Source organism: Nyctereutes procyonoides, unplaced genomic scaffold (genome assembly GCF_905146905.1).
Source record: "Nyctereutes procyonoides isolate TBG_1078 unplaced genomic scaffold, NYPRO_anot_genome, whole genome shotgun sequence".
In the NCBI taxonomy this organism is placed as follows: domain Eukaryota; kingdom Metazoa; phylum Chordata; class Mammalia; order Carnivora; family Canidae; genus Nyctereutes; species Nyctereutes procyonoides.
Window position 1 is genome coordinate 12969280 of NW_026575137.1, and position 18871 is coordinate 12988150.

General features: G+C 43.5%; 1 protein-coding gene across 2 annotated transcripts in view; it reads left to right on the forward strand.

Annotated features, from left to right (window-relative positions):
• MATN2 (matrilin 2) overlaps positions 1-18871 on the forward strand; it is a 136252-nt gene that overhangs the window by 11349 nt on the left and 106032 nt on the right. The gene's annotated exons all lie outside the window — the stretch shown is intronic.

Sequence of the window (18871 nt, forward strand, 5' to 3'; positions counted from 1 at the left end):
GGGTGAGGGCGGGAGGGTGGGGGGGGTGCTGGGAGGGAATGGGTCTTGTCAGCCAGGAGTGCATGCAGTTTTCTTTCTTTCTTTCTTTCTTTTTTTTGCATGCAGTTTTCAAAATGAAACTGAAACCTTTCTGTTTCAAAGCCTTCCATTTAATCTGAGGCTCATGGCTTTTCTCCAATATGCAAGGAAAAGATCTAAAAAGGGCCTGGTTGTACTTGTCTGGACAAGGGTGTTATGAGAGGTTTTTTTTTTTATTGGATTTGTCCAACTAATCTGTGTTAATAATGCTTCCCTGTTTGACAGCAGGGGGAAAAGAGCAGGAGGTTTTTAGGAGGTGGGAGCAGCTGCAGAAAAGAGGTGGGGACACTGTCAAGATATCAGGAAGAGAGAATATTGAGGTTCTGTTATGAACATGTTTTCTTCAGGTGGATTTTTCTCTTTCTCCAAGAAAAAGGAAAGATCATGAGAACACACAGATTATGGATAAATGAAGCTGGTTGTAAATGCAGGCTCTGGTAAGCCCAGGATGTGGAGGGAATAAGAACATTGGCCAGTGGAAAGAGAATGAGTTTTGGCAAGACCTGGGTTCAAGTCCTGGCTCTGACGGCTTACCAGATGTGTATACTTAGGCAGTGTTGTCCCTCTGAAGTTCAGTTCCCCACCCATAAAATGGGAATGCTAATGCTGACCTGGGAATATTTTTGTAAGGAGAAAATAAATAATAATAAATAATAAATGTAAATTGAAGGTATGCAGTGAATGATAGCATTACTATCATGGTCACTCTTTGAAGTTCTCTGAAACTATGTTTTATAGCCTGTCAGCCGGCTGACAGAATCTGGCTGCCTACAAAGGTCATTGAGCGAAATGCCCAATTCCCCTGCAGCCTCAGCATTCAAAATCATAATCAGAGACCAGGGGAACCCAACACACTCTTTTGAGAGGTTAGCATCTTTACTGATGTTAACTAAATGATGGCCCCATGATCCTGGACCTGCCATGTCTTCAGTCTTTGGAGACTCTCTGTTTCCATAGTGACATAAACATAGGACTTTTGCCAAGTGTGGCAAGGATTGGGGGATGTTTATTACACTGAAGGAAGAGCTTTTCAAAAACAAATTTCAAGAGATTCCTGGGTGGATCCCCTGGTTAAGTAAGTGTCTGCCTTTGGCTTGGGTCATGCTCCCAGGTTCCTGGGCTCAAGCCCCACATTGGGCCCCCTGCTCAGCAGGGGAGTCTGCTTCCTCCTCACCTTCTGCCTCTTAAAATCTTAAAACCCCCCACAAACTTCAAGGTGATAAACATGTATATACATGTATGTATGTATGTATGTATGCGCACACAGATGCTCACGGAGAGAGAGAGAGACAGATTGAGCATGCCTGATCCTACTGCACCACCAGCAGTTGCACAGCTGGGTTTCTGATGGGGCTTTCAGAATGAGCCACTACACACTTAGCTGGAGAAGCATAGTCCTCTTGGCCCTAAATACCTCCCCTCACACACTGGGTCTTCCCTAGCTGGCAGCATTCACTGCCCTCTCCTTGGCCCCAAGCTCAGGCTCTGAAGTAGAAACTTTTTGTCTTCTGAAATCAGAGAAGCCAAAGGCATCAACCCACCTCCAGTATTACACCACCGGAATTCCCCTCCCCACACCTCTCCCATCCCGTTCCTCATTTTGCCAGAGAATGTACCAGGGCCTAGGGGGAGAATGGGACATCGTACATCTCCCTGCCCCCGAGAGTGCCAGGGGCCGCTCCCGGACATGCTGGAGGCTGCTGGACTCGTGAACGTGCTTGAATGAGAATCATGAAGCCAGAAGGCAAACACCACAACTTTGGCCTGGATTCTCAAGTGTCACCTGCTTTTGGTCTTCCTCTGACAGGGAACAAAGCCGCAGAAGCCACATTCACTGTAGTCCTTGCCCTGTTCTGTGACTTTCTCTTTATTCTTAGAATATGATGTCTTCCGTGTTGAGTGTTCCCTTTTCTTGGCTTCTTGGTTTTGATGTTCTAACGATTGCCCAGGCACGTTTCACTTTTGTGGCAAATCATGGTGGCTGTATTTAAGGTATGCCCTGAATGAAGGATTTCACTAGTTACTTACTTGCAGGGGTGTCTCTGAAAGTTTAACAGAGAAACAATTGTTGCTTAGGTTAATTCTTCATTTGAATGTTCTGATTTTTTTTTAAGTTTATATTTTTTTGGTATTTTTTTATTGGAGCCGATTTGCCAACATATAGCATAACATCCAGTGCTCATCCCGTCAAGTGCCCCCCTCAGTGTCTGTCACCCAGTCACCCCATCCCCCCACCCTAAAGTTTATATTTTATGTGTAAATTCAAGTCAGAGTTCCAGTAACAATTTAAGCCAATTAAAAAAAATAATGAGGGACACCTGGGTGGCTTAGTGATTGAGCATCTGTCTTTGGCTCAGGGCATGATCCTGAAGTCCCAGGATTGGGTCCCATGTTGGGCTTCCTGCAGGGAGCCTGCTTCACCCTTTGCCTGTGTCTCTGACTCTCTCTCTCTCTGTGTCTCTCATGAATAAATAAATAAAATCTTTATAAAAAAGTAAAATAAAAAAATAAGGCATGTATTTATCTGCCCCTGCTATGAATGATTGCAGGCTGCCCAGGTGGTAGTCAGTGACGTGTGTCCACATGGGCTTATCTCCTACCTCATTCATTCATCTGGAGTATCTGCTATGTGGCAGATGTAGGGGGTTTAAGAACAACAGCCACCCTCAGGAAGCATGTGTGTGGTAGGGGAGACAAATGTGTAAATAGATCATTAATTTGGTGGAATCAATGAGCAACAGAAGCAACATTAGCTGGGTGGTAGCCCTACTCTGTACACTCAGCACAAGGCAGTGGGTCTCAAGCATTCTGGTCTCAGGATCCTTTTACAGCAAAAAATTATTGAGGATCCCAAAGGGCTTCTGTTTATGAGGGCTACATCTATTGATATTTCCTGGATTATAAATTAAAATGGAGAACTTAAATATATATGAATTAATTAGTTAATTTAAAAATGACAATAATAAACTCACAACATAACCCATAACATAAATAAAAATACATGTATAAAAATGCCATTTTCTAAGTTAAAAAAAATAGAAGAATGGCACAGTTCTACATCTTTACAGATTGATTTACTGTCTGGCTTATTCGAAGACAGCTGGATTCTTACCTTATCCATTCATAATGTTTTGGTTGGACTGCGTGAAGAGAATATGGCCTCACAGATACACAGTCTGAGAAAGGAGAAGCATTTTAATAGCCTTTTTATATAATTGTGAACATCCTCTTTTGACATGACACCAAAACTTGACAAATTATAGTTTCTTAAAGGTTATTTGCAATGTGGAGACTAAAGCCACATTAATACATTTTTCACGCTTTATGTACTCATGAGAAAATAAGAATATAAAAAGCAAACATTCATGCTATTATGGATATAGTTCTGACCTACGGGCCTTTGAAGGGATCTCAGGGACCCTTAGGGATCCCCAGACCACACTTTGAAAACAGCTGGTTTAGGGCAGCATTCCTAGTGAAGACAGAGATCCTCCCTGAGGGGCAGAAGGAGTGAGGCTAGAGCATGCAGGTGGGATCTGGCCAGGCACTGGGGACTGCCACATCTGTGAGGCTGGTGGTCTAAGCTGGAAACAGGCCTGAAGGAGGGAACCAAATCACTGAGGGCCAGGGCCTGTGGGGCCCTGACAAAGAGTTTGGGCTTCATTTGTCAGAGATGGGAACCCTGGAAGACTTTTAGCAGGCAACAGTAGTGATCAGTGCTGACCCTCAGTCCACTCACTCTGACATCTGGACTGCCTCAGCCTCTATGGGCTGTGGCAAAGGGGGGGGAGAGACTACATGTGTAGGTTACCAGCCCCTTCTCCAGCCCCAAGTCCCTCCCGGGCAACCATGCTAGCCAATGGAGTTGGGGCTGCAGGTGCACTGTGCCCAGAGGAGAAGCCCATGAAAGCCTCCAAATTCATATGCTTTGTAGTCATTCTTTATCAGTGGCACACATCCCCTCCCCAACACCCAAACTCCTCCTTAGGTTGCCTTAAAGGTCCATAACCAGGAGTCATGTGGCCTCCACACTTGATTACTGTCTGTTTTACTTGTGTGCAATTTTGCATTTTTTCTCTTTCCTATATTGCTGTTTGGGGGTGGACCTATTGCCAGGGCAACCAGTGGATTCCTATTAGCCTTTTGGAAACCTTAACCCCTTTGCCCCAACTTCTCCCGTACTCCTGACTCCCCTCACTCCTAGATGGAGAATGAACAAACTGTCTATGCTTCCCAGGGCTGGCTCTACCTGTTGTCTTTTAGGAGGTCTTGTTGACATCTGCCTTCTTTTCTAAATTTACCAATCTAGCTCATTTCGTTTCTCCTAATGAACCTCAAAACCTTTTCCTTTCTCTTCTGATCCACACAGAATTCATGTGTGTGTTTTAAAAGAGAATGTTTTAAGTGGGAGATAGAGATTTTCAAGGAGGCTGGCCCAATAGTATGGTCAAGGGGTGGTGGGAGCAGAACCCACACACACACCCCACCCCTGCCAGCACATACTCTGCTAGGAAAAATTCAAGAGGTGTTCAGGGGTAGAGGCTACAAAATTTAGTGAAATTTCTTCACCATGGTTCATTTACTACTTAAAAATAAAGCTAATGAAGACAATGTAAGAACTCACTGTATACAGCCCCAAGTTCTGTTCCTTGGAAATCACAGGACTTATGAGGGACTTATTTTTATTTCTGCATACATTTCTAAGTAAACCTGACATGAGAATGTTAGTAAAATTGCAGTGTGTTTCATGTAAGAACCTGAAACCTCCTAAATTAGCAATGTGACTGAAGGAACGGACCAACCAAGAGAATTAAGTGTCAGAATGTCCTACTCTCTGTTGCCAATGGAAGTTTTTGTCTCTGTTGATAATTATTAACATTTTCAGCATTAGCTGCCAGTAAATGAATTTCCACATCCTAAAACAATCCTCCTAATTGACATGTGCTGGCACCCTCAGTGAGGGAGGACAGCAGATGCCATAGTTTTTGGCTCCTGGAGTGACAGACCCATTGAGGCCACAAGTCTTACACACCCTGAAGCCACTTAATCAAGATTTGAACTTTGTCTCCTTCCCTGAGCTTGCAGGGGCTTTGTTCACCCTCTTTCTTCTACCTGGCATATCTTCCCTTGGCCAAGGCCTGTTATCAGCCAGGGCCAGCTCAAGGGCCAGCTCCTCCCTCTCCCAGGCGGGCAGGACCCTCTTGGGATGGGCCTCGTACATCGCAGGTCCTCTGTAAAGGTGCCTTATATTCCAAGGAGTACCAGTGGCACTTACCCCAGATGGATTCCTATTTTAGTTATTTTTGTACTTGTCTCGTTTTTACCTTTAGACTATACACTTTTGAAGGTAAAGACTGTTTCTTGAGACTCCTGGGTGCCTCAATGGTTGAGTGTCTGCCTTTGGCTCAGGGCATGATCTCAGGGTTCTGGGATCAAGTCCCACATCAGGATCCCTGTGGGGAAACTGCTTCTCCCTCTGCCTGTGTCTCTGCCTCTCTCTGTGTGTCCCTCATGAATAAATAAATAGAATCTTAAAAAAAAAATAAAAACTGTTTCTCATGTGTCACAGCACTTCTGAAGGTTGCTCTCATTTATGGAGCCCCTGCTGTGAGTAGGGACATACTAGCTCATTTAATCTGAGAGAAAAAAGACAAAACACTGGAAGGCGGATTATTGGTTTATCTCACTTTCAGAAGAGGATGCCCAGGCCCAGAGAAGTTAAGCAATAGGTGCCCACTCCCACCCTCACCCCTCTTAGGGAGAAGATGTGTGGCTTAGGGGAAGAGGTGTTTTTTAACAAAGAAAAAGGCACCTCCCACTCGAAATTGCTCCCTTAGCAGTTTTTGAGCAGACCATGAAATGCCCATCTATATTTGGAGGTGCTACTGCCACTGCTGCTGGTTACCCTGGGGTCTGAGGACCTCAAGCCCTGGTGCTGGTCCAGCCCACAGCAGAGCTCAGTGCTTGTTGAACAACTGAGTAGATGAGATGTACAGATGGTTGATTTCATTTCCGTTTGGATATTTCCAGTGTTGATTCCACTTCTACTTAGCAGGTGACACTGGGCAAGTTGCTCTGTCCTCCAGGGTGTTCATTTAGAAAGGGAAGTGGTTGAAGTCAGTGACCTTCAGGTCTCATCTAGGATGTGATGACATTATTGATTCCGTGCCTCCTGATGTCCCTTCTCTGGCTCCTATGGTGAAACCTCCAGTGTAATCTTTGGTTTTCTTTCACTTTCTCCATCTGGGAGAGCAAGGTGGAATCCTATTCTGGAGGCTGAGGAAGGAGAAGTTTTGACACAGAAAAGGTGGGGCAATAGAATCAGGTAGGAGGGTGGGCGGTAGGATCAAGTAGGGGAGAGGGGTGGGACAGCAGTATCAGGCAGGGGGTGCAGTGGAGCTGTAGGATCAGATAGGGTGGTAGAGGGCACAGCAGGATCAAGCAGGGAGCAGAGGTGTGGCAGTAGGATCAGGTAGGGTTTGTTGGGGCAATAGTATCAGGCAGGGGTGGGGTGGAGCAGTGAGATCAAGCAGGCGGACTGGGAAGTGGTAGGATCAGGCAGGGGAATGGGGCAGGGGGATAAGGCAGGGGGACAGGGGCAGGGTGATGAGGCAGTAAAGCAGTGTTGCTCAAGCTTTATTGTGCATCAGAAGCTCCTGAGAAGCTTATTAGAACACACACTACTGGTCCCTGACCTCAGAGTGTTTGGTTCAGGAGGTCTGGGTTGGGACCTGAGAGGTTGCATTTCTGGCGATTTCAGTTTGAGAACCAGTCTAGAAGAGAACTCTAGAAGGTGGTGCCCATGCAGCAGGAAAAGATCTTGGGAGGAGATGCTGTGGGACATGAGCCAGAAACACAGTGCAGGGATGAGTAACAGCTGCTAGAAAGACTGCAGTTGGAGAGTGTAACTAACTGGAAGCCGGGCCCACCCCTCCTGCTAGCATTTTTCTACCCGGGGAAGTTGGCAAAGGTGGGCCTCCGCCCCCCCTCCCCCCCATGGAGAGCCAGCCTCTTAACAGCAGAGTGGTTAACACACATCTAAATAATCAGGTGGCTGGGGTGTGTCTTTGTCATCAGACCTGATTATAAAAATGAAGGTTGATGGGTAGAGCCTATCAAATTGTTTTCACTATAGCAGAGACTTTCCAAAAATAAAGTCCTTTGACATGAAAGCACAGCCCCTCCTCAGCCCCCCTGCAGCTGCAGATAGGACTTGGTGGGGGCTGCCTGGCTGCTGCTCAGCCCAGATGGGTGAAATGCATCTGGTCATGCCTGTGCTCTCTACTTGTGTAAACCAATGTCCCTCTTACCATTCATGTTTAATAAACTGTATAAACTGAATTCCTCATTCCTATCTTGTAATTAATACTGGAAGAATTAAAAAAAAGCATAGTATCTGATTTGCAATAAGCTGCAAAGTTAAAAGCTTTCCTAGCCAGTGAATAAATAACTTGATTTCTTTTCTCCTACAGATTCTCTCTCTCCCCTTCTTTCTTTTCTTTTCTCTATTAAACTCTCTAACCCCTTCCTTCTCCGTAACTCTCCTTTATCTCTCCCTCTTGAATCTCTCTCTCCTTTCCTCATTTCCTTCTTCAGTTCCAGAATGTTTTATCCTCAGCTTGCCCGTATGTCTGCCACCTGCAGTGTGTATGTGAGTAGGGTTGGCAGTGGGGGACATCCTCTCTGTGGGTGGCATAGCCAATTTTCTCTTCTTTGATGGCTTGTCCTGTCAGAGGGCAAGGCATACAATCTTACCCCTCTGGCCAGTCATGCCCCAGGTCTCCCTAACTGATGTTAATAAGTAAAGTAATGATAATGAGGGGTGTCTTTTTTTGGAGGTGTGAGGAGAACGTCTACTATGTGTCAGGCACTGTACTAGGCAGCTCACACTTCACTCTGCACATATTATCCCCATTTTACAGATGAAGAAACTAAGGCTTAGAGAGGTTAAATGTCTTGCTCAAAGTCATATAACCATTGAGCTGCAGAGGTGGGATGTGAGAATACAATGTGCCTTTTCCTCTGTTCAAACCCTTTTCCGGAACCCTACCTCTTCTGTTCTATCTAACCCAATTGGACTCATCTTTCAGGGCTCAGTGTAAGCATTCCTAGTCTTTTAGGTTGGGACTTAGTCCCTCAGCAGTACACTCCCCCGGCCTGCCAGATGTCCCCGCATTGCACTTACAGCCTGTACAGGGATTGCCTGCTTCATCGTCTCTGTTGTAGCGACAGTGATTAGTAACGGGCAGGAATACAAGAAGTGCTCGATAAATACCTAGAGGAGTAAGTGAGCTAACACGTGAACAAAGAGGAGTATCTAGAGAGGAGCCGCCAGGCTGTTGAAGGTTTCTGAAGCTAGAGCATATGGAAAAGATTCGAAAGACCTAAGGATGTTTAGCTTGGGAAAGTAGAAAGGCTCTCTGAAGGCTGTGTTACAGAGGAGTCCAGGCTTGTTATCAGGACCTTACAGAGGAGACAGAGAACCAAACACCTATGCTTTCAAAGAAACAAGTTTTCCTTCCATAGGAAACTCTTCAACCACCAAATTAGCCCAGGAAGGAAACAGCTTGCTTCCTTGGGCTTGGGGGATGTGAGAAGCCTTGTGTAGGGGCTTAAATAAATCTCTGATCTGTGAGCCCTCATGTTCCATGGAGTTGCCTGCAGAATTAGGAATTGAACTAAGAGATAAGAACTTTCCTATTAAGAAAAAAAAAAAAGCTGAATATTTGCTTTCCAAGAGCAATCTGCCTTAGGAGCTATTTATTTATTTATTTAATAAGCCTTTCCAATAACATATATTAAGCAAGGGAGAAACTGAGAAATTTTTAGTGATTGGCAACATAATAATTTGTTGAATCCCTGGGTTTCACTTCTGGCAATGTTAATTGAATGAATGAATGAAAAGAATGATTACAGGTTAATTGTATTCACGATTTTGGTTAATTCTGTACAGCTTGTAGTCAGTGAATATGACTAGACCTTTACTATCCATGGCTTAATAGCCATCATAGAACAGGAGTTTTTTTTTATTTATTTATGATAGTCACACAGAGAGAGAGAGAGAGAGAGAGAGAGAGGCAGAGACATAGGCAGAGGGAGAAGCAGGCTCCATGCACCGGGAGCCCAATGTGGGATTCGATCCCGGGTCCCCAGGATCGCACCCTGGGCCAAAGGCAGGCGCTAAACCGCTGCGCCACCCAGGGATCCCAGAACAGGAGTTTTTAACCTAAGTAGGATACTTTAAATTTTTTATATTAAATTTTATCTTCTTCATTTAAGTTATTCATTCTTGATTAATATCTTTCTCCTGCTTAACGTAGCAATTTAGTATCATTCACAAATTTGATTAAATGCTTTCTTCTATCTTTCTTCGTGACCCCACTGAGAATATTAAAAGAATATTTTATATTCTTTTGAAATGGTTATAAAGAATAATCTTTACCTTTAAAAATTCATGTTTAAATATTTAATGACCACTAGATACTGAAAATACAAGAGGAGCTAATTTCAAAAGTTGCCTGAGTGATCAACTTATACATATTTCATGCATTTTTGAGAGGAAATATTACAGACTTAGTTTGCTGGGGCCACCATAACAAAGTACCATACACTGGGTACCTTAAACACCATATTTTTATTTTCTCACCTTTCTGGAGGTTAGAAATCCATCAAGGTGTTGGCAAAATTTTGTTTTTTTCTGAGGCCTCTTTCCCAGGCTTGCTGAAGGCTGCCATTTCCCGGTGTCCTCACGTGGTCTTCCCTCTGTAACTGTCTCTACATCTAAGGTTCCTCTTATAAGGATGCCAGTCATAGTAGATCGGAACCCACCTTAATGATCTCCTTTGACTTAAATGACCTCTTTAAGAACCCCATCTCCAAATACAGTCACAATTCTGAGGTACAAGGGTTTAAGATTTCAACTTATGGATTGTGGGGGACACGATTCAGCTCCTAACAAGTTGCTCTGCCTTTTGCTTTCATTTGTAGAGGACAGTGTGTCTTCCCTGACACTTTGCTAAATAGCTTCTTTTTCCTCTCTGATTCACTTTGTATTCCCATTTCAGGGTGATATAACTGTTACATATGCCAGCGAAGCACGCTCAAAGATCTCAGAGATGTGGATGTTTCTGAGTCCATAAAGCAGGTCAGACGAACGTGGTGGGTCGGACAGCCAACATCCGGGGGCTGGAGATCTGGAGGGCTGGAGATCTGGAGATAGGAAACCAGTACATTGTAGCCAGGATGTGAAGCCAAGTCCGAGTAAGACTTTTTTCAAAAACCAAGATATAGAACGACCAGCTCAGAAAAGCCTTCTTTCATATATCCAGAGGAGGCTGATTTATAGGGAAAGATGAAAGGAGGGCCATGTGTTCTTTGGCTGCACAGAGGACAGGGGGCTGGGCAAGGAGGAAGTAGGGAGGATGGTATCATAAGGCTGCAGCCAGCCAAGGAGTACAAACATCAGAGAAGAAGCTGATGGCCGGATGTACAAAGAACTGATGCAGGGGAAGGGTCTAGAGGAGAAACAAGAGGAATGTGGGCATCTGACCACATAGGCTCAGAGCCAGGAGGGGCCTTCGGAAAGACAGGATACATGATGTGCAGTGTGGGGCATTTGGCCATGAGAAACCTGGGAAAATTTGCCTCAGGGGCCTTTAAAGTCAGGTTGGACCATAATGTAAACTGTGGAGGAATCCAGTCCAGAGGGCTCAGATCTGGCCAAGGCTGTGAGAGGCTGCTTTCCATCTCTAGTTCTTGATTCCCTAGCGATGACACCAGGGCTTGTTTCAGTGTACGGGATCCATTCACTGAATGAGTATGTACCGAGAATCCCCAGGTTACAAGCGCTGTGCTGGGCTAAGTGAAAGATGCAGAATCCTTAAATGTTTGGGACTCATCACTGGGGTCTCCAGGGGAGCGTGCCTTTCTCCTAGAGGGACCATTCACCCATATATGCCCAGACACCAGGCTCCCTGGGGCGTCCTATTTGATTGTCTCATCTATTGAAGGAAGCAGGCCCCTCCACTCCCCTGGTCCAGTCAAACTTAATTTGTTTCCAAAATGAAGAGAAATAGGCAAGCCATTAATTTTCCCTAGCTATTTTTCTGTACCAAAATCTTATAGTTCCAATACATTATTTTTTGTTTCATGATTTGCCTCAGTTTTATCATTTATTCATTCATTAAACAGAAAGGCATTGAATATCTGTAGCGGGCGAGGACAGCATTGTTTTGGGTGCTGATGATATTGCAGAGTTACATCTGGCCCACTACCTGTCTGTCACGTTTTAGGGTTTGATGCAGATTCCCTAGTTGTGGGCAGCATGGGTCTTTTGGGGGAAAATTTTTATGGGATCCACAAGAGAAGTCCTCCAGAGCCAGTGGAACGTATTCATCAAGCCATCTGGGCTTGATGCCTTCTGTAGAGAGGATATATCAGACAACTAATTTGATTTTTTTTTAACAGTCATTAGCCTATTTGGGTTTCCTATTTCTTCTTGAGTCTGTTTTGATAATTGGCATTTGTCTGTATTTTCAGATCCATCGGCATACATAAAAAATACAGTTCATAACACAATTTTTAACATGAGGCATGGTATTCTTTCACAAAAAATGCTCAGTGTTTTGTTCTTGTAGTTCCCAAAGCTCCTACCAAAATTCTGAAGTAGCATTGAGACCTGGGGGGTGATGTGCTGGGGATAGGGGAAGAGGTCTCTATTGACTGTTAGGTTTCTCTGATAATACTTAGCATTTGTAAGAGGGCTTTACAGTTTTTGAAAGCACCTTTTGCTTGCCTTTACCTCCCTTCTCTTCACAAAGCCCTCGAGAGGTAGATTTGATGACAACTCCCAGCTACAGATAAGAAAAAAATCTGATCAGTTAATTTATCTATGATGGATACGTGAAGTCTGAAGCCACTCTTAGAACCACACCAGTTTACCTAGAAGAGAGTTTAGAGATCATCTAGTTTAGAGGCTTTTAGCCTGGGGACCATTGGATCAACAGACTAGACTTCTGTTTGGCTAGACTTCATTGGGCCCATAATCTGGATGGGGAAAAAAAAATTACATACTCTTTCACCAACCTCTAACTGCAGTTGAGCATTTCCTTCTATTATGATCGTAAACCACAAACCACAGGAGTAGTAGCAGTACTCTGTCACTAACAGAGACCACAGATATTTTCATGGCACATTATAGCTGTCAGAGGTAATTCCAAATACGGTTGACATGCATCACTACTTTGAAATTACACCTTTCAACCTTGTTATTTAAAGTTATTTTTAAAAGTCCATATGTCGTATCTCCAACTTTTAAATACCTTGATAACTATAGTTCAAATAACTGGCTTCCTTTCTTACCCTTTGCATTTACTTGTTTATTTATTGTGGTAATAGATACACATATCATAAGATTAATCACCTTAAACGTTTTGCAGTGTACAATTCAGTGGCATTGAGTATATTCACATTGTGGTATAACCACCATCACTGTCTATTTCCAGAACTTTTCATCATCCCAAACAGAAGCTACCTGTTCAGTTCCCTTTCCCCAGGAACTTCTTTTCTACCTCTTGTCTCTTTGGATTTGCCCATTCTAGAAACCTCACATAAGAAGTGGAGTGATATAATATTTTGCTTTTATGTCTGACCTTTTTCACTTAGCATAATGTTTTCAGATTCATCCATGTTGTAGCATGTGTCAGAACTTTTTTATGGCTGAATAATATTCCATTATATGAGTATACGATATTTTGTTTATCCATTCATCTGTTGATGGACACAGGTTTTTTTCTGCCTTTTGGCTCCTCTGAATAATGCTGCTATGAACATTGGCATGCAAGTATCTGTTTGAGTCCCTCCCTGCTTTCAGCTTTTCTTGGATATATATCAAAGATGAAATTGCCAAGAAATGTAATTCAACATATAACTTTTTTTTTTTTGAGTGAGTGAGAGACAGAGAACCCAAGTGTATGAGTGGGGGTGGAGGTGGTGTTGGGAAGAAGGGCAGAGGGACAAAGGGAGAGGAAGAGAGAGAATCTTAAGCAGGCTCCATGCTGGGTGTGTAGCCCAAACCAGAGCTTGATCTCACAACTCCAAGATCATGACCTGAGCCAAAATCAAGACTCAGATGCTTAACCAACTGAGCCATCCAGGTGCCCCATCTACATTTAAATTTATGACAGACTGCCAAACTGTATTCCACAGTGGCTGCACCATTTTATAGTCCCACCAGCAATACACAAAGGTTCCAAGTTTTCCATATTTTTACCAAAACTTGTTATTCTCCATTTTTTAAATAGTAGCCATCCTAATGGGTATTGGTTTTATGTTAGGCATGGGTTTCACCACACTGACCTGGAAGTCCTTGGTACAAATAAAGGTTAAGAAACTAGGAAGAAAGAACCAAAGCCCAGAGATATTGTTACTTGTTCAAGGTGAAGTGATTCACCAGCAATGCCTATGGCTTAGGACCAAGTCTCTTGGGGCTCAGAGGGGCTCCTCTCTCCTCCTACCAGATAGTCTCTTCTCATGTAGACATTTGCCCCAGCCAGTGGTCAGACTGAGTCAGGGCTGGAACAAAGCCATCAGCCAGCTAGCCACCGAAGCTGAGGCAAGCCCCAGACACATATGAGGCAGACATAATCCCTGCCCGCAAACCACTGTATTGTGAAACTACCACACACCACCACAGCTACTAAATCTTTATTCACTTAACAAACCTTGAGTGCCTTGTGTGATCAAACTCCATGTTCAGCTGGACTGTCTAAGGGGCATCCAAAGGGTCATCCCTTGGTGATGCTCAACTGATAGTTTGGTTATGGGTTAAAGTTCAGGAGGGAAAAATAATCCTGTCCATGTTTCCTTTAAATTCAAACTGGTGGGGGATCCCTGGGTGGCTCAGCGGTTTGGCACCTGCCTTTGGCCCGGGGCACGGTCCTGGGGTCTCGGGGTCGAGTCCCGCATTGGGCTCCCAGCATGGAGCCTGCTTCTCCCTCTGCCTGTGTCTTTGCCTCTCTCTCTCTCTCTATGTCTATCATGAATAAATAAATAAATAAATACATCTTTAAGAAAAAATTCAAACTGGTGGGGGTGCCTGGGTGGCTCAGCAGTTGAGCATCTGCCCTTGGCTCAAGTCGTGATCCCAGGGTCCTGGGATCGAGTTCTACATCAGGCTCCCTGCAAGGAGCCTGCTTCTCTCTCTGCCTCTCTCTGTGTGTCTCCTGTGAATAAATAAATAAAATCTTTAAAAAAAAACAAAAACAAAACACAGCAAATAATAAAAATTAGTACAGAATGGTGTTCTGAACTGTCATTCCTTGATCTAGAGCCTCTGGCTCTGCAGAGACAGCCTAAGATGGCTTCTTTTTTTTTTCTAATAATCTCCTCACCCCATCTTCTTGCAAGCTTCCAGTCAACTGAATCTTGAATCTTCCCACACCTGCCATCACACTTGTCAGCTTGGTTTTAAAAATAATAGCCTCTGACTTTTAATAAGTGTGAATTCTGGCTTTCCACTCTGTGACCATAAAGAAGTAACACAACCACCCTTAGCACCAGTTGTCTCACTTGTAAAAGGGGATGGTAATGAGTAGGAAAGAGGGTGCAATGAATGATAAAGGGCTGGCACGGACCCTGGCACATAGTAAACATTCAATTAAAGCCTGTTGTTGTTATTGTCTATTTTTAAATTTATTATTAAAAACCCCTTTGTACATTGCAAAGTGGAATTAACAGACCCCACTCTACAGTGACATCTTTAAATCCAGGAATTAGGCCTTTTCATCTTTGGCTCTAAGGCATCTGGCATAGTAGCCTCTCAATAAATGTATACTGAATAAATGAATGAGAGATGCCATTTATTAATATCATTAGTATTATTAATTTATATTTATGTATTTGAGCATCTATTGATTTAGATATAAAAATAGCATTTTTTTCTTTAAACTTTAAATCAGATATTGGTCTTAGAGAAGAACCTCTATCAAATTGATTACATGAGCATTTTAGAAAATATGCATGCTTAGCAAAGAGGGCAATACAGTTTACTTTTTAAAATGTTGAAATTTGTATCATCAGATTCATTCCTTCATACATAGAATACATTTTTATTGGGCAGCTACTCTGGAACAAGCTTGGTATCAGTAGTGAAATCTTTGGATATTAGGTAGATTGCAATTGGCTTAAGCTAACAGTGGTTTTATAAAAAGATATTTAAATATCTCCCAAAAAGTCTGGAGGTCAGCGATTCCTAGTCTGTGGCAAGGGCTCAACTTTGCCATAGAACCCAGAGCTCCTTCTAGCTTTTAGCTGTGTCATCCCAGGAGACTGGCTTTCAAAGGCTTTTTGCCTTATAGTCACAAGATGGCTGCTGTAGCTCCAAACATCACTTTGTTCCTTGGCCATGGTCAAGTCAGGAAGAGAACAAAGAGAATAAAGAGGACTTTTTCATTCCTTGGTTTGTTCCTTTGATCAGATCCAAAATCTTTTGTGGAAATTTCAGGAGAGTTTCCCTTACTCCCCACTGGCCAAAACTGGATCACAGGCTCACTCCAACTACCTAGTCTGGAGAGTGGGATAATCACCATTGGCTTTGTTCACAGGTAGGATGGGACCTGCCCTCATGGAGCTCTTTGCTGGTTGAGATCTTAGGCAAAGGAGCTGGAAGGGGTGGGGGAGAGAAATGAATTTTAAGTAGTCAACCTCTAGTGTTGTCATTTTCTTGAAAATAACCAAAATGGAAAGAAGGCAGTAACAATTAAGGTGAGAGATGAAAGGACAAGAAAAAGAATTATCCAAATGGTTGGTGCAAGTTAAAAAAAAAAAAAACTAAAAAAGAATGTCAGGGACGCCGGGGTGGCTCAGCGGTTGAGTGTCTGCCTTTGGCTCAGGTCATGATCCTGGGGTTCTGGGCTCAAGTCCCACATCGGGCTCCCTGCATGAAGCCTGCTTCTCCCTCTGCCTGTGTCCCTGCCTCTCTCTGTGTGTCTTTCATGAATAAATAAATAAAATCTTGGGATCCCTGGGTGGCGCAGCGGTTTGGTGCCTGCCTTTGGCCCAGGGCGCAACCTGGAGACCCAGGATCGAATCCCACATCGGGCTCCTGGTGCATGGAGCCTGCTTCTCCCTCTGCCTGGTCTTTGCCTCTCTCTCTCTCTCTGTGTGTGTGATTATCATAAAAATAAATAAATAAATAAATAAATAAATAAAATCTTAAAAAAAGAAAAGAAAAGAAAAACAAAGCCAGAAAGTGGGATAGGAGTGCTAAGATAAGAGTGCTTAGATCATGGTGGGGGGAGGCCTTATTGAGAGGGGGGGCACTTTCTATAGGCACTCAAAGGCAGTGAGGGGATAAGTCACTGAATCCAGAATGTTCCAGGCTGAGGGAAAAGGAGGTAAAAGCATGCCTGAAGTGTTTAGAATTGCAATGCCAGTGTCTTGTGGCTTTAAGAAGTAACATATGGGCCATTGGGGTCCATTTTTAGGACTTTGGCTTTTCTCTAAGAAAGAAGAGAACCTTGGGAGGGTTTTAAACAAAGGAGTGAGGTGATTTCACTTGTATTTAAAGAAACACTGTGGCTGCTGGATTGAGAATAGTCTGTAAAGGGGCAAAGGCAAATGCCAGTTGGGAAGTTAATGCCATCATGGAGGTGAGGGATGTTGGCAGAGGTGATCATTTCTGGAGTGTAAGAACTAAGAATTATTTTATTCTGTGGCAAGTTTCCCAAAACCTTCTTGAACAGTATCAGTTCCTGGGATTTACAGCAACAACAGTTACAACTAGGGAACATTAATGTAATATAAAGTCAATCAGATGGCACCCTTGTCTGTTGCAGTGTGTAAGTTTATTGTTTCCAGTTAATTAATCATGAAGAGTATGAGTACTAGACTCAGATTACTGGATTTAAATCCTGGTTCTACCATTTTCTGATAGTGTGACCTTGGGCAAATTATTCAAAAAACTCTCTGTGCCTCAGTTTCCCCACCTGTTAAATGGGGACAACAGGTTGTTGTGAAAAATAAGGAGTTAATACACATGGAATGGTTAACATTATATTGATATATAACTATTGCTCAGAAATCATTACAGATATGGACATAACCATTTATAAAGGCCAAGGAACAATTCTGTTTGACTTATTTAACACCATAGTGTAAACTAGACCCAACTAGAAATGGACAGGAGCTGAGATGTCATTTAGTCCAACTCTAGAGATCAAAGTGACATGGCCAAAAAAGAAGAAGAAGGTTATGTGGCTAATGTCACCTAGCTGATGGCAGAGCAGGGACCAGAACATGAACCTCTGGACTCTCAGTCTGGGGATTTCTGTGGTGTGCCATGTTGCTTCTGTATAGCATTCAACATAATACCAGGTGGGAATAATAATCATAATACCAACAATAATTTATTTGTTGACTCTTACTTTGTGCCAGGAAGCATTCTAAGTACTTTACACACATCTGCTTACTTAATCCCCATGACAACCCCATGAGGCAGATACAGTCATTGTCCCCATCTGGTAGAGGAGGAAACTGAAATTGGAGAGAGCGGGTAACTCGACGGGGAATGTGTGTTGGGTGGGGGAACAGGGGTGGCCTGAGAGTCAGGAGGCTGCCTTAGCATTTCACCGCATGATCTATCTTCCCCATTTGTGGAATAGGGAAATTGAATCCAATCTTTAAGCTCCCTTTTCAGTTGATTGATTGATTAGTTTTACAGAGAGAAAGAGCATGCACGCGAGTGGGGGGAGGGCAGAGGGTTAGCATCTTCAAGAAGACTCTTTGCTAAGCACAGAGCCAGATGTGGAGGCTCTACAACTCGTGAGATCATGACCTGAGCTGAAACCAAGAGTCCGATGCTTAACCAACTGAACCATCCAGGTGCTCCCCTTTTCGGTTTTTAAGTATGCATATCCTAAGTACTTTGTGATTATCAGGTCTGCAACAAATACCATTTTAGTTCATTAAACATGCTGTCTTATTAACTGATCTTCATTTTTAAAGATCAGCCACAAGAAAGACTATTTGTAGAACAGCCTAGAAACCAAAGTCACCAAGGCTGTGAGAGATGCTTGAAATGTTATTTCTGGCTTCCATGGCAACCCTAACATAGGGCGTTAAGCTTAATGGAGTCAAATACACCAGCTGGAATTGAGTGTTCACCCAAGCACTGAGAGTGATGAGGAAACAAATAGCTAGCTCAATAGTTTTCCTTTTGTGTAATACATTGTCTCAGTGTATTTTAGGGAGTGGAGACCTAAGCCAATTTAAGTAAAAGATGAAGGAAATGAAGCATTGCATCGAAGTGGAGAGAGGAGGATTTCCAAAAGAATTGGAGTTGGAGAATGAGAACAATTGAGGTGCCTGGGAGAGTACTTGTGGACAGAAGGATGGAGAGTCAGGCAGAGGTTTCAGGGAAGGGGAAGAGACTTGGCCTCACCTCCACAAAGCTTGGACTGGACTGGGCCTCCAGTTAGCTCTGTGAAGAGGACTCAGCATGCCTAGTTGTGTTTTTTTGTTCCGGTGTGTTTCAAACTCTCAGGAGGAACCCACTGCAGATGAGTGAGGTGGCAAGAAGGCAGAGATGTTGAGGAGTTGAGGGGACCACCAAGACCAGTGCAGGAAACAAAGCTCTGGGTATTTTAAGCAGAAAGGGATTTTGTACTGGGAATGAGGTACTTAAATAATTTTTGGAAAGGTTGGAGAAGTGGGAGGTGGAGCCATCACACAAGAATTCATTGCTGGGATCAGGAGGCTGCTGCCACCGTAACTGCATATGAAGCTGGTGAGCAGA